Source organism: Pinus tabuliformis, chromosome X (genome assembly GCF_031772625.1).
Source record: "Pinus tabuliformis cultivar Carrire ecotype Pingquan chromosome X, CPIR1, whole genome shotgun sequence".
Taxonomy (NCBI): domain Eukaryota; kingdom Viridiplantae; phylum Streptophyta; class Pinopsida; order Pinales; family Pinaceae; genus Pinus; species Pinus tabuliformis.
In genome coordinates this window covers 407,311,117-407,323,802 of record NC_142308.1, presented here as the reverse complement: position 1 = coordinate 407,323,802, position 12,686 = coordinate 407,311,117, and the positions used below count along the sequence as shown (strand labels likewise).

Genomic DNA, 12,686 nt, shown 5'->3' with positions numbered 1-12,686 from the left:
AATTTTGGATATTTCTATTTTCATTATGTGATCATTCACGAGTAAATGTGATGTAAATTTAGAGACTTAAAGTTTATACATTGACAATTGACAATTTTATCATAATGTAATAAATTAGAATGTATCATATATGCTTTATGATTGCACATATTTCTTAAATGTTCTATATATATATATATATATATATATATATATATATATATATATATATATATATATATATATTCACATTTCCCCGTTTCCAAAATTTGGGGAGGTCACATTTCATATCGGTTCCCGTTTCGGAAACTTGTACCTGTTTTCCTGTTTCGTGCAGCCTAGCCCAAAATCCTTGAAAAGGATAATTAGCAATTTTTAAGAAAAGAAAAGATATAAAAGGAGAATTATTAAAATAACAAAAAAGTGAAAAAATAAATAAATAAATAAATAAAAATAAATATAATATATATATATATATATATATATATATATATATATATATATATATATATAAGTCTTCACGTTTTAAGAAGAGATATAAAAAAGGGTGAATTTAAAGAAAATTCATCTCAACAACCAAAATGACATGTAATGCAGAAATGAAGGCCAAAAGATTCTCAAAAACTAAATATAACTATGTCTCAATGCTATTTAGAATTAAAGGGTCTATTGCAGAAAGGGATGTTACTATCGCTATCTCGCCAACCAAAGATAAAAATTATATAAAACCTAAAATCACAAACCAATTAGTGATTCTCGTGTCAAATATAATTGAAAAATTAAATTGTTATAACAACAAAAATTATGAGATAACCAATTTACAATTAAACATTGGAAATTATACATTCGTATCACGATACTCAGTTCAAACCCTATGGAGCGATCAAGGTGACATTATTTTAGGTTCACCCTGGATGGAAACCCTAGGTTCCTTCATCCTGAATACGAAAAAGAAGTTTTTGACATTTTCATACAAAAAGAGAAAAATAACACTACAAGGTGTTAGATTAAAGACGGATTAAGTGATGTCAGAAGACATGCAAAATATTTCAAAAGTAATTTTTCAAGAAAGTAAAAAAGTACTACAAAATATGCGAAGAAAAGTTGATAAGATCACCACTGACAAAAATGAAAAAGTTTCTCGGCTTAAAGACCATTGCGAAAAATTATTAACACAAATCAAGAAGCTTAAGAAGGACAAGAAGTCATTAAAAGACAAGTTAGAAGAACTTATTCAAGAAGTATTGAAGTCGCCAGTCGTAACAGTCCAAGTTGAAGATAAGGGAACAAATACCGATCCAGTGAATGTCACAATTCAAAAAGAAGACAAGCAAGTTGGAGAAAATACACACTTAGATGTTGTAGTTTAGATGGTAAGCATCCCAAGTGAAGGTCTTGTAACCAACTCACATGAAGAAAATCAAAAAATTGTTGCACACCTAATAAGGGAAATTCAAACCAAAAAAGTTCCCTATCGACATCTGAATCATGAGAATAGACAACTCAATCAAGCTATGTATCTATACCATTCAAAACAGAAACAACAAATTGATGTTCCGAAGAATATTGAAGTAAGCTCAATCCAGTCCTATGATGATAGTTCTTTACAAATTTCTAATGATCAGAATATTCCATAGAAGATTAATCTAAGATGGTCAAATCCATTTTCAGTCCGACAATTTTGCTTATCACTCAGAGGATCATATCAACTTGTATCAACAAAGATGACAATTCTGAGCAAGAAGAGGAAGGCAATGTCATGAGTATAATCTATGTAAAAATAATAAATACAGATAATAAATAATAATCATAATAATATGCAAATAAATAATAATTAGTTAAACAAAGAGGCATGTCTAAGGAGACATGATCGTTCATAAAGGGACACCTGCTTGGTATATAAGGAAGCCCCTCACTCTCAATTATATCATATTTTTATTTATATATATATATGGAGATCTACATATTCCAAATCTTTTGGAGTATTTAACTTGAAGAACAAACTTTGTTCGTTCCAACTAACAAGAACTCGATCAACTATAAAATTTGAACAATAAAGAATAAGACTATACACACAAAAAAACCTAGTAGAGAATTTGGTAGAATTCCAAGCGGTTTGACATGGAACTAAAGTAATAATCAAAATCCACTATTTAGGAAATTTTCTGCCCTTTTAGAAAAAACTATAAATGGAGGAAATTTTACCTAAGATATCAAAACCAAAAATAAATCTTGCTTGGCATTTGTCAGATCAATAATTTGAACAAATTTGTCCTTGTGAAAATTCTCCAATTTTGCATTGTTTAAAAATAGTAGTTTTCATCAAATTTTCGAAGTCTAGAAAAAGTGGAAGAAATTAAAAGACGACAATTCTAGACTGATGCCAATAAAAAAGAGAGCATTAAAACACCAAGATAAAGGTTGTAGAGTTCAAAATCAAAAGTGCCATTTGAGCCATGTATAAATGTTTTCTAGTTCTTGTTGGATTTTCTTCTATAGGTTTTGGAATTGTCTCCAACCTTGGTTGTACCTATTATCACAAAACGTAGCACCTTGGTGCAAAGCCTTTCACAACGAGATAAGACAAATGTGACATGGAAATGTTACCAATGTCACCTTGACAATCACTTCCCTCTCTTGAGTGAAGGATGTTACTTTTTGGTAGCACTGGACAAGTGTTCTAGTCTCTATGGTGTCTAGGAGGTTAAGAAACACAAGATCTCCAAAACCTAAAAAAGGTTTCATGAGAAAAGCCTTTGAAACACCTCAATTAGATTAATTAGCCAGTAATTAAATATTTCTGAAGTCTAACTTAAGAAAATCGGTTAATTAAATCAGATTAATTAACGGAAATTGAGAAGTGATCGTGGTCGTTGAGAGTCCAAAAAACGATTATAAGAGCAAGACGATTGGGTTTGGAGAAGACACACAAGACACAAGACATTCAAGCAGTTTGACTTACCCAATTGCAGTGATTCAGCAAGGGCACAGTTGAAGCAGAGGGAGATATCGGCAACTGGGTTTCAGTAGAGGTTTGGGAGGAGGATTCCATAGAGCATTTCCACATATTTTCCAATGTCTCAATGACAAGAAAAGGAGGCTAAAATTTCCAACGGAGGAGGTCAAAGTAGGCAGTGCGAATTGCCAATGTGAGTTAGCCAATCAAACAATGTGTGCTTCAGAGGCAACAATTCAATTTCTAGTCCAAGGAGGTGATACAGAGGAAGTGCGAGTTGTCTAAGTGAGCAACTGCCAACAACAAGTAGTATGAATTCCAGAGGTTGTGCGAGTTCCCTAGCAGCAGATTTGCGTAGTCCAATAAGCCAGTGTGAGTGTCAGGCAGGAGTTCGAGTGGCTTGGAGGAGGCTGAATTAATTTGTTGGACGAAAAAGGGATTTCCCAATTATTTTACCAATCGAGATTAAAATGTTAGAAGCTTTCCCAATGAATGGGCAAGCAGTTCTATTCTCTATTTTGTTGAAGGATAATAATAAAACCCTTATATGTTGCATTGGTTTCCCCTTCAAGGTTTTCCCAAGGACAATTTGTCCAAAAATATTGGTGTCTAATTTTGTGTGTGTACATTATTTTTCTCAATTCCAATATTTAATTTTTGTGAAGAATTGCATTAGTGAATTTATCGATATTTGTTGTAATTAATTTACAGAAGACAAATAAACTGCATGAGTTAGGAGATGAATAACCAGTTACTGCAGATTCATGGGAATTTCACAAAGGATGTATCCAACACAAGAGATACTTCCCTAGTAACTTCAAAGAATCCCTAGGCAAGATCAAATCAATATAAAGTCTCCTATATTAGTTATTTATAAGACCACCACTAAAACAAGATAGTCAAGGTGAAAACAACATGGTTCATTAAGGCAAATTCTAGGTTTGATTTTGAGGAGTTTCCAAGAAAATTTATGGCATTTAGCAAGGTCAAATAGTCAAGAAGGCACCCCAAACACTATCAAAAGAAAGACTGCCCTAATGATTGCTTATTTTACTACCTATCATGCTACCATAGCTAACTCTCAGGAGTGTTTAAGCTCTACAACCTTGGACCTAGTGAAATCTTCATTAAGGAAGATCCTGTTGGGAGAGAATAACTTCCACTTAGCTTTAAGGACATGAACTTGATCAATCGCAGTCCTAAATCGAAGGAAAAAAAAGTGAAGTCGAAGCTAAGCCAAGCCTTGTCGAGGACCACATCATGAAGGTCCAAGGTATCTCAAAGAAACATTGCCCCAACCTCCTTGGGGTAAAAGGATGGATGAGGTAAAAGGAGATCTCTCACTTTGAAATTTAGCTCCCTTGCTTGCTTGGTTCGCTCCTGAGTGAGATTAGTTTGTATAACTTCAACAACTACAAGGGAGGAGAGGGGAGCAACCTCCCCATAGAGCACATATGCCCATGATTTGATATGTGTCTCCGTTTCTTGTTTAAAGGTGGCCTAATGAGTTCTAATCTCTTCTTGCTTGTTTTTTAGGTCTGAAAACAAGTTGGTTGTAGCAAAGATATGTGGTAGTCGAAATGGATAAAGGAAGTGGAAAGGAAATGAAGCAAAAATGAGGGGAACACTGAAATGGGATGATGTAAACCTAACGCCTAACTATATAAGGGCTAATGGAGTCATCAAACATTGAATGAATAAAAGAACTAGTGTGTTGCAATCGAGTACAATGAGGTAGTATATATGGTTGAAAGGATACATTCATCACTTGGGTGTTTACTTGAGGTTAAAAGAACTTGCTTGATGCAATTTACCCCAAAATGTTTATTGAAAATAAGCTATAGAATCAAGTCTTGGGGCATTAAGGGTCCAAAAATAGACATTGGTCCACAAAATGCATGCAACCAATCCATGTGCAAATCCCAAGGCAATCAACTCCATGGAGGAGATGTAAGATTAAATAGTCAAACCTCAAAATAGGAGTGAACAACCTTCAACAAAACAAATCCAAGAAGATGAGAGCAAATCAAGATTTTCACCATGGCAAAACTCCACAAATGAAATAAACACCCACCTCCAAGAATAGCAAGTAGAGTCCCCATAAGTTAGCCCTCCACAGATATGTCCAAATATAATAAGATGACCAAGTAAATGCATGTAATGTACCACAATGTAGCCCTCCAAGCATGCCACACACCTCCCAATAAAAATAAAAAATAAAAATACCTCCTTAGCCATATCCAGCTAGCCCTTCAAAAAAGAATTCAATGAAGTAGGGTGCCTAGGCTATTAACCTTTATTTGGATAAATTAGATTAATTTAACCATTGGTTCAATCAAACTCAACATGTGTGCATAAAGGTTAATGCTCAAATATAATGATAGTCCCCCCTCCAACTAGTCGATAGCGGAATAAATCACCATGAACATGTGTGCCAATGAGGGATTCACTCTAATAAAGCGTTGTACCATGTAAATAAAAAATGTTCTCCATAGCAAAACTCGCCATGATAACAACAAAACAAAAATCCTAATCTAAGGTGCGCCACCACCAAGCAATGTTCACATCAAAATTCAACATCCAGCCTTAAGGAAAGGTTAGATCACCGTGAAATCATGTGTAGTACCCTCCCCCCCTCTAGCCAAAACATAGAAAATAGCATACCATTGAGAGTATTAACATCATGAAACGCATTCTCACCCTAGGTGATGTCTAGCAAATGTTAAATCATAAAGTCAAATCACCTCGAACAATCCCACCAAGGCAACATGAATCATCCCACCATATCAACATCATAAGTGATGGGAGTAACAAAGTGCCAACACATCCAATCATGAAATGTGTTCCCCATCACACATCCAACACATAAGGATCATGCAGAACACCCATCCTCATGACACCAACATCATACATCAACACACCAAGTCACTAGGAAGTAGGAAACATAAACAATAGAAAATATGTACCTCCTAACACCATCATCTAGCTTATTAGTGGTCTAAAACCATCACACATATTCCAAATAAGCATATACACCAAACTACACGATAATGAGATAATATGCTCCACAACTATCCATAAGAGCAATCTATAGGTGATGAATAAGGCAAGCATCTACGAGAATACCTCCAAGCAACAAACACAACCATCCAACCATGGAGAAGTGAGACACTCCCCCAAGCCAAAGACCTCCAAGCAATCAACAACAAATTTCCATAAATGTGATGAAAATCACAAAGTGCAACCTCATATTATATGACGTGTAACAAATTGCAGAACAAAAGGGCTTTTAAAGGAATCCAAATAAAGATAGAATGGCATAAATTGCCACTTTGCAATGTGCTTGAAATTCTAGTAAGTAAAGGTAAAATTGGACCAAGAATGGCCAAGAAAAAGAAACAACTAATTAGGTTGTAATATGAACTACAAGTGAGGAATGGTTGGGCTTTGCTAGAAAGTGCACAAGAAAATGGTGCAACAATCCTAGAGATAAACAAAATTCAAGGCAACTCAAAACAAAGGTGAAGATTATTTTCATAATCAAATAAGAGTTGAACACAGCCCACACATCAAAGGAAGCCACAAAATGACAAAGAAAACTAGAGGGTGCTAAGGAATCTATTGTAACAAATAAGGCAGACATGGTTAAAAGCAATGAGCTATCTTTTTGAGATTGGAGGAAGCCTTTTTAATGGAATAATTGTAAGTCTATTGCATATATTTCATTAATTTACATGCAATTAATTAATGCTAGGGTTTTTCTATGCTCCATGCCTAAATGCAGATTATTTATGGAAAATCCTGGTTAATTTTTTCATGTTGAATATCTCTTCCTTGAAATCCATAGTAGACCTCCTAATGTGCTTATCCTACTTACTTTATCCTCTAACAAAAAAGATAGTTGGGATTTATTTAATTGGAAAAAATAGTTTCCCCCCCTTACTCAAGCATTTGTCCTTTATCTCTTAAAATTGCCCTAAAGACTACATCACCCAAGTACGATTAGGCATTGGCAAGCTTTGTGTTGTTCAAAAGCTTTGAAAAGCTAAACATTTTCCTTCTTTTATATTTTTCTAAGCCTCATTTTCCTTCTTTTATATTTTTCTAAGCCTTTTAAGGCAAGCCACTAGAGCATTTAGCTAGGGACAAATTATTTTAAGGCACTTGTATATTAGTGTTTGTGGTAATAAAACTAAGTTTTATCTTGGTGATCCTTTTAGCTCAAAATCTAGCTTTTTTGCATGGTAAAATTTCCCCTTAGAGGGCTAACATCATCCTTCTCCAGATATTTTTGTGCCATAGAAACCCTGACCCTAGTAGGGCTTCAACTTGAGGCTGAATTGAAGACTTTGTTTTATTATTTTGTTGATCTTATCTTTTAGTAATCCCTTTCTTTGACTCATGTGTCGAGGCACTCCTTTTTTGCTACAAATCAAGAAACTCTAGGTCATAAGCCATTCGCTAGTCATGGTGCATGATACCCTATTCCTTGTTAAGAAGCAATGAACCTTTTCCCATCATTGAGTATCACCATTTAGCCTATGTTTTCATCACCTTCAACCTTATGACCTAAAATTCTTAAGTGATCAATAAGAAGCCTCCCTTATCATAAAATTCCACTCAATAGCAAGAACAAGATTGTTGAGGTGAGCATGGCAGTCTACCTCATTGTTGCAACAATGATCTGGCCTGCAACCAGATTTTGAGACAACAGTCCCATTAACCTTCTCTTGTGGTCATTTGTTGGACATTTAAAAAAAAACACTAAAAACCACAGAAAACATACTCAAATATGAGACTAGGAGATGAGATCATTAAATGCAGGGTACAATTGACGCTTGTGCCAAAGGAATTAAGTATACGAACATAGTTCATTTAACTACATGAGAACATTCGTGGGAATCGTAAAAAGGAATGAGGAAAAAAAACAAAAAAATTTAAAGGGAATGTACATAGCCCAACAAACCTTTGAAAGAACATGAGAAAAATAACTATATACATAAATTATTTTACTGAAAATTTAATTATTTTAGCCACAGTATTGAATTAGTAGATTTATGGCATTTGCAATAAATACCATTATAGTATATTTCATTCCATGAGACTTAATTGAAGTCCATACATGAGAAAGCACTTGTTTATTTTTATTAGACAATTTTTACCTAGTATAACTCAGTGTTTTAAAAACTGGTCAGTCTGAATCAATAACCGATCAAACTGGCCGGTTAGCAAGCCCATCAGGTCAAACCAGCTTAAAGACCTGGTTTACCTCCTGATTTCAACTTTTTTTGCCCTAACCGGCCTGTTTTGTGGTCAAACCGATCAGTTTTATCCTAAACCGGCCGGTTTATTGCCAGGGAAAATATAACCCCACAAAATGCATTTTTGTGAGTTTTGAAGTTGTTTTGAGGGAAATTTGGTGTTGTTTTCCTCCAAAATAGTTCCTCCAAGAAAACCATGCCTACCCTCTCATTTTCCTGACACATCTCACCCCTAACAATGTTGGCAATTAATGGTAATGTTAAATTCTTAAAGTAAAAGTGACATTTCCTTTCATTTTCATTTTCATCATTTTACTTAAATTTTTAACATACCATGAAATGACTCAGGACATTTGAGAGTGGTTTCGACCTCATTGGATTTCATATGAAGAAACTAAAATTTTAGATTTCACTCAAAATTTAGCAGACTTAATGGTTTTCAAGATTTCATGGTTTGGGGGTTTGCAATGTTTCCATTTGATTCTATCATGCATGAGGATATGAGATTGGCATTTGATCAAGAGCGTGAAGCCCTTTAAGAACCTTGATCGTGGTGGCATTGATTGTTGAACTTCGTTGATGTTGGTGGTACTGATTGTTGAACTCCTCTGCCATGGCCTTAACAAGAATGCACCCTTCACTCAAAGGAAAACAACTGGTTAGGCATGCTAATATTTTTCTACCACATTATAAGGTTGAGGAGATGAACCCTTCACTCAAACCAAAATCATTGGTTAGGCGTGTTAAACCTTTCAATTTCTATCATGTTATAAGGTTGAGCAATCCAAGTCTGAAGACTTTGAGCTAAATGATGTTCATGTATCTCTTGTTGATGATGTTTATGTATTTCTAGTAGCGTTGAATCAATGATGAGTTTCATGAGTGACCATGTTGATCAGTGATTTGTAGTTTTGATGTCTATTTTTGCTACTACTACTAAAGTTGTAGAGGAGTTTTAGCAGTCCTCAAACTTAGAGGCATATTATTTATGTAGCTTATGTTGATGATCTCTTGTCTAGTAGTGGTGATGAGTTTGATCATGATGAGGAATGATCATGTTGTTGATCATTGATATGTAGACTTGTAGTAGTTCAGTAACCCCATAGCTTAGAGCATTGTTTTCGAACTCTAGATGCCATTTAGAACCTCATTGATTATGTATTTTGTTGCGGATATGTATTGCACTCGATGCTATTTTGATATATTCACCTTTACATGGTATATAGATGAGCAAACCTTGCATATTTTGTTCTATTGGCTTGGAATCATGGTTTTAAATCTTAAAAATAGTTTTTTTCATTAAAAATTAATTATTTAATGTATTTTTTTAAACCGGTTTGTTTAGATCTGACTTAGATCTGACCAGTCCCAGTTCGAATGGTTTCGGTTCAAAACCCGGTTCATTAGGTGAACCAGTCCGGTCACCGATTCCTATTTTTAAAACATTGGTATATCTAAAAGCCTCTAACATAATTACTAAATTACCTTGGTTATATTAGCATTAATTATTCTATGAAATCCACTTCTGAGTTTTCGTGCAATGCAATATGTTTCTTGTCGTAGATACCAGATTTGAAAAACTCGGTAGATTCAGAGAAGAGTCTCATGAAGCTAGGGTTTTGAAATAATTATTCTATGAAATCTACTTCTGAGTTTTCGTGCAATGCACTATGTTTCTTGTCGTAGGTACCAGATTTGAAAAGCTCAGTAGATTCAGAGAAGAGTCTCATGAAGTTAAGGGTTTTGAAAAGAGTTTGGAAGGTTTGGAAAGATGGAATGTATAAAATTATACATATTAACCTATAAAGTGAAGGAAATTGACATGTGGGGCCTGCAGTGACCAGCAACAACTACCCTCGGGAATGCATTAATCACAATATATATTGTCACATGTGGAATGCCTCCACATCCAACAGTATATATGCCGGTATATATGGTAATTAATGCACTGTTGATGAGTGCATATAACTACCAACATCCAACCGTATATACACTGTTGTGGGGTGCATGTAACTACCAACCGCAGGACTGACGGTAGAGTACTCTTTTTCTCTTCCCTTTTCTTTAGTTGTTTGTTTTTAGGTTTCCTTCTATGCATGTTTTTAAGAAAAGCTGGAAAGTTAAGCCTTGTTGGTTACATCCAAGTCCAACATGAGAACAGAAAGCATATTACATAACAAGTGTAATATATTGGAAGCCCAGTGTATAGCCTAATACAAAACACCCATATCTGGAGCAGCTGACCTATTATGAAGTACAAAACAATTCATTACCTGCTCTAATTCAAGCATGATATGCATATTTAAAAATGTGTTTAGTACAAAATAGAAAGTTGCATACACTTAGCCTAAACCCCGCTACCAAATACATCATAAATAATAACAAGATTAGTAATAATAATCAAAATCTGCTAATTCATATTTTATATCGCATTCAAATATTTCTCCAAAACAAAAGACATGGGATATGGCTTCTCTCAAATCATATGGAAATATTACATGGGGTCGCCGTATTAACCGAAGAATTTTCAGAACTGGGTAACAAGAGAACAAATCTCTCTTATACGTCTATATGCTTAACAAACTCGTCACTAAAGGTTTCTCTGCTTTCATCATTATTCTTCATTGTCTTTTATTTCCAAATCCTCTTTATTCGACATAGAACAATTGATATATTGCGGTAACCAAACTCAAAATAGAAAATAAGAAGGCCAATACTGTACTAAAGGGCGAGGCTCGAACCCGGGACCTGAGTAAGTACTCTGAAACACATTACAGAGCAATTTGTTTGCAGTATTCCAGCTAACTCACCTTGAACAGCTCGCGTTTTTCCACAGAATAGTTGGATGTCGACTTAAATGCTTCCATACGATGGCGAACTGGGCATCTTCAAGCAAATATTCGTACTGGGAGCTGCAGAGCAGCTTTTACCTGCGGATGATTGGATCCCTGCGCTCTGAGTGGACTCTATAATCTATTAAACTTCTGAGATTTTTACCAGAGGGTTTTATAATAAATATCTGGTTTCCGATAACAACCATCACAAATGGTCAATTGAAAGCTACAATAATTAATGCTCATGGGAGGGAAAGTTTGAATTGGCGCCATTATATTGTAATTCTGTTCAAATTGTAATATTTCGTCGTGAATGAGACCTAGTTGTGAGTTCATGGAGAGCATATCATTTGGTTACTTGTCTGTATCAAAGTAAAAATGTATATTGAAAAGGTTTTAATTTTTTAAATTGTTTTTTTATTTATGTAAAAGCATCCATCATATATGTTTTGTGCGTAAAATAAATTTATATGGAGTTGTTTTTGGGTAAGTTTTTTGGAAATTTTTCTAAAATTTGGCTGGAAATTATTGAAATCTTAATTTTGATGGGTAATTTTTGCACTATTAGGGGTTTTGCAATTTTGATGGGTAACCCTTGCACAATTAAAGTGGTCTATGGGTTTTTCAACGTGTTGAATCCTCAAAATTTTCAAAAGGGGAAAATCCAAACAATCGCATTATTATATATTTTCATGAGTAAAAAGTTTTAAAAATTCTATATTATATATTTTCATGTGTAAAAGGTTTTAAAAATTGTATATCTTTATGAGTAAAAAGTTTTATTTTCAAAATGTTTTTTAATATAAGTTATATTTTATTAGTTTTTAATTTTAATAGTGATAATTTATTATTATCATGAAAATATTGATTAAAGGGGTTGAATTTAATGGTGAAAAGTGAGGAGTTTTTAGTCATTGGGTAAGGTTTAACTCTGGTGAGGGTGACTAATTTAGAAGTCGTGGAGACACTTTGAGGTAGTGGTTGAATGTGTGGTTGTACCTAGAGAGATTATGTTAATAATTCATAACCAGTGCACACATAATGAGAGTGCCACATAATATCTTCCTTTTTATAAAGCCCAAAGGGATTGGTCAATGGTGAAAAGTGGGGAGCTTTTCATGGCTTTTCACTAATGGACAAGGTTCATTTATTATGAAAGTTGTTTATCATGGAAGCCAAAGGGACACCTTGAATTAGTGGTCAAACATGTGGTTGCACTCAAAGAAATTATAGTAAGGATATTGTGACCCATGCAAACATAAATGGATCAAAACCCACCCCATGTCATATAAAATTTAACCCTTACGTGGGGTGTTAGGGATAAACCCCCATAGCCACATTGACAATTAAACACCACCAACTTCCATTTGTTCAAACTTCAACTAAACAGGTGAATTGAGTTGTATCTCTATGCATAGGGACTAAGTTATGAAAAGTATTAACATGGCTTATATTTTAATTCATCCATTGTGAATGAGGTTATGGAAAGTAAAGATCTGATTCAGGTTTGAATGGTTGATCACATGAGCAACGGTATTACGATCTACCATATCCTGCAATGGTTTATCATGTCGGGTTATCCACAATTTTAGCATGATTGCAACCATTGTGGACTAGTTATGGGTCAGATCCTCTTTACAAAGGCTTTTTGTCTTT

The 12,686-nt window shown here is 34.4% G+C and overlaps 1 protein-coding gene across 1 annotated transcript in view; it reads right to left on the bottom strand.

Moving 5' to 3' along the window:
* Positions 1–11,369, bottom strand: part of LOC149140250 (uncharacterized) — a 150,377-nt gene extending 139,008 nt beyond the window's left edge. Inside the window, exon 1 of the mRNA XM_089447462.1 lies at positions 11,007–11,369. The gene's annotated coding sequence lies outside the window, so the exon portion shown is untranslated. The remainder of the gene's footprint in view (positions 1–11,006) is intronic.
* Between the last annotated feature and the right edge of the window lie 1,317 nt (positions 11,370–12,686).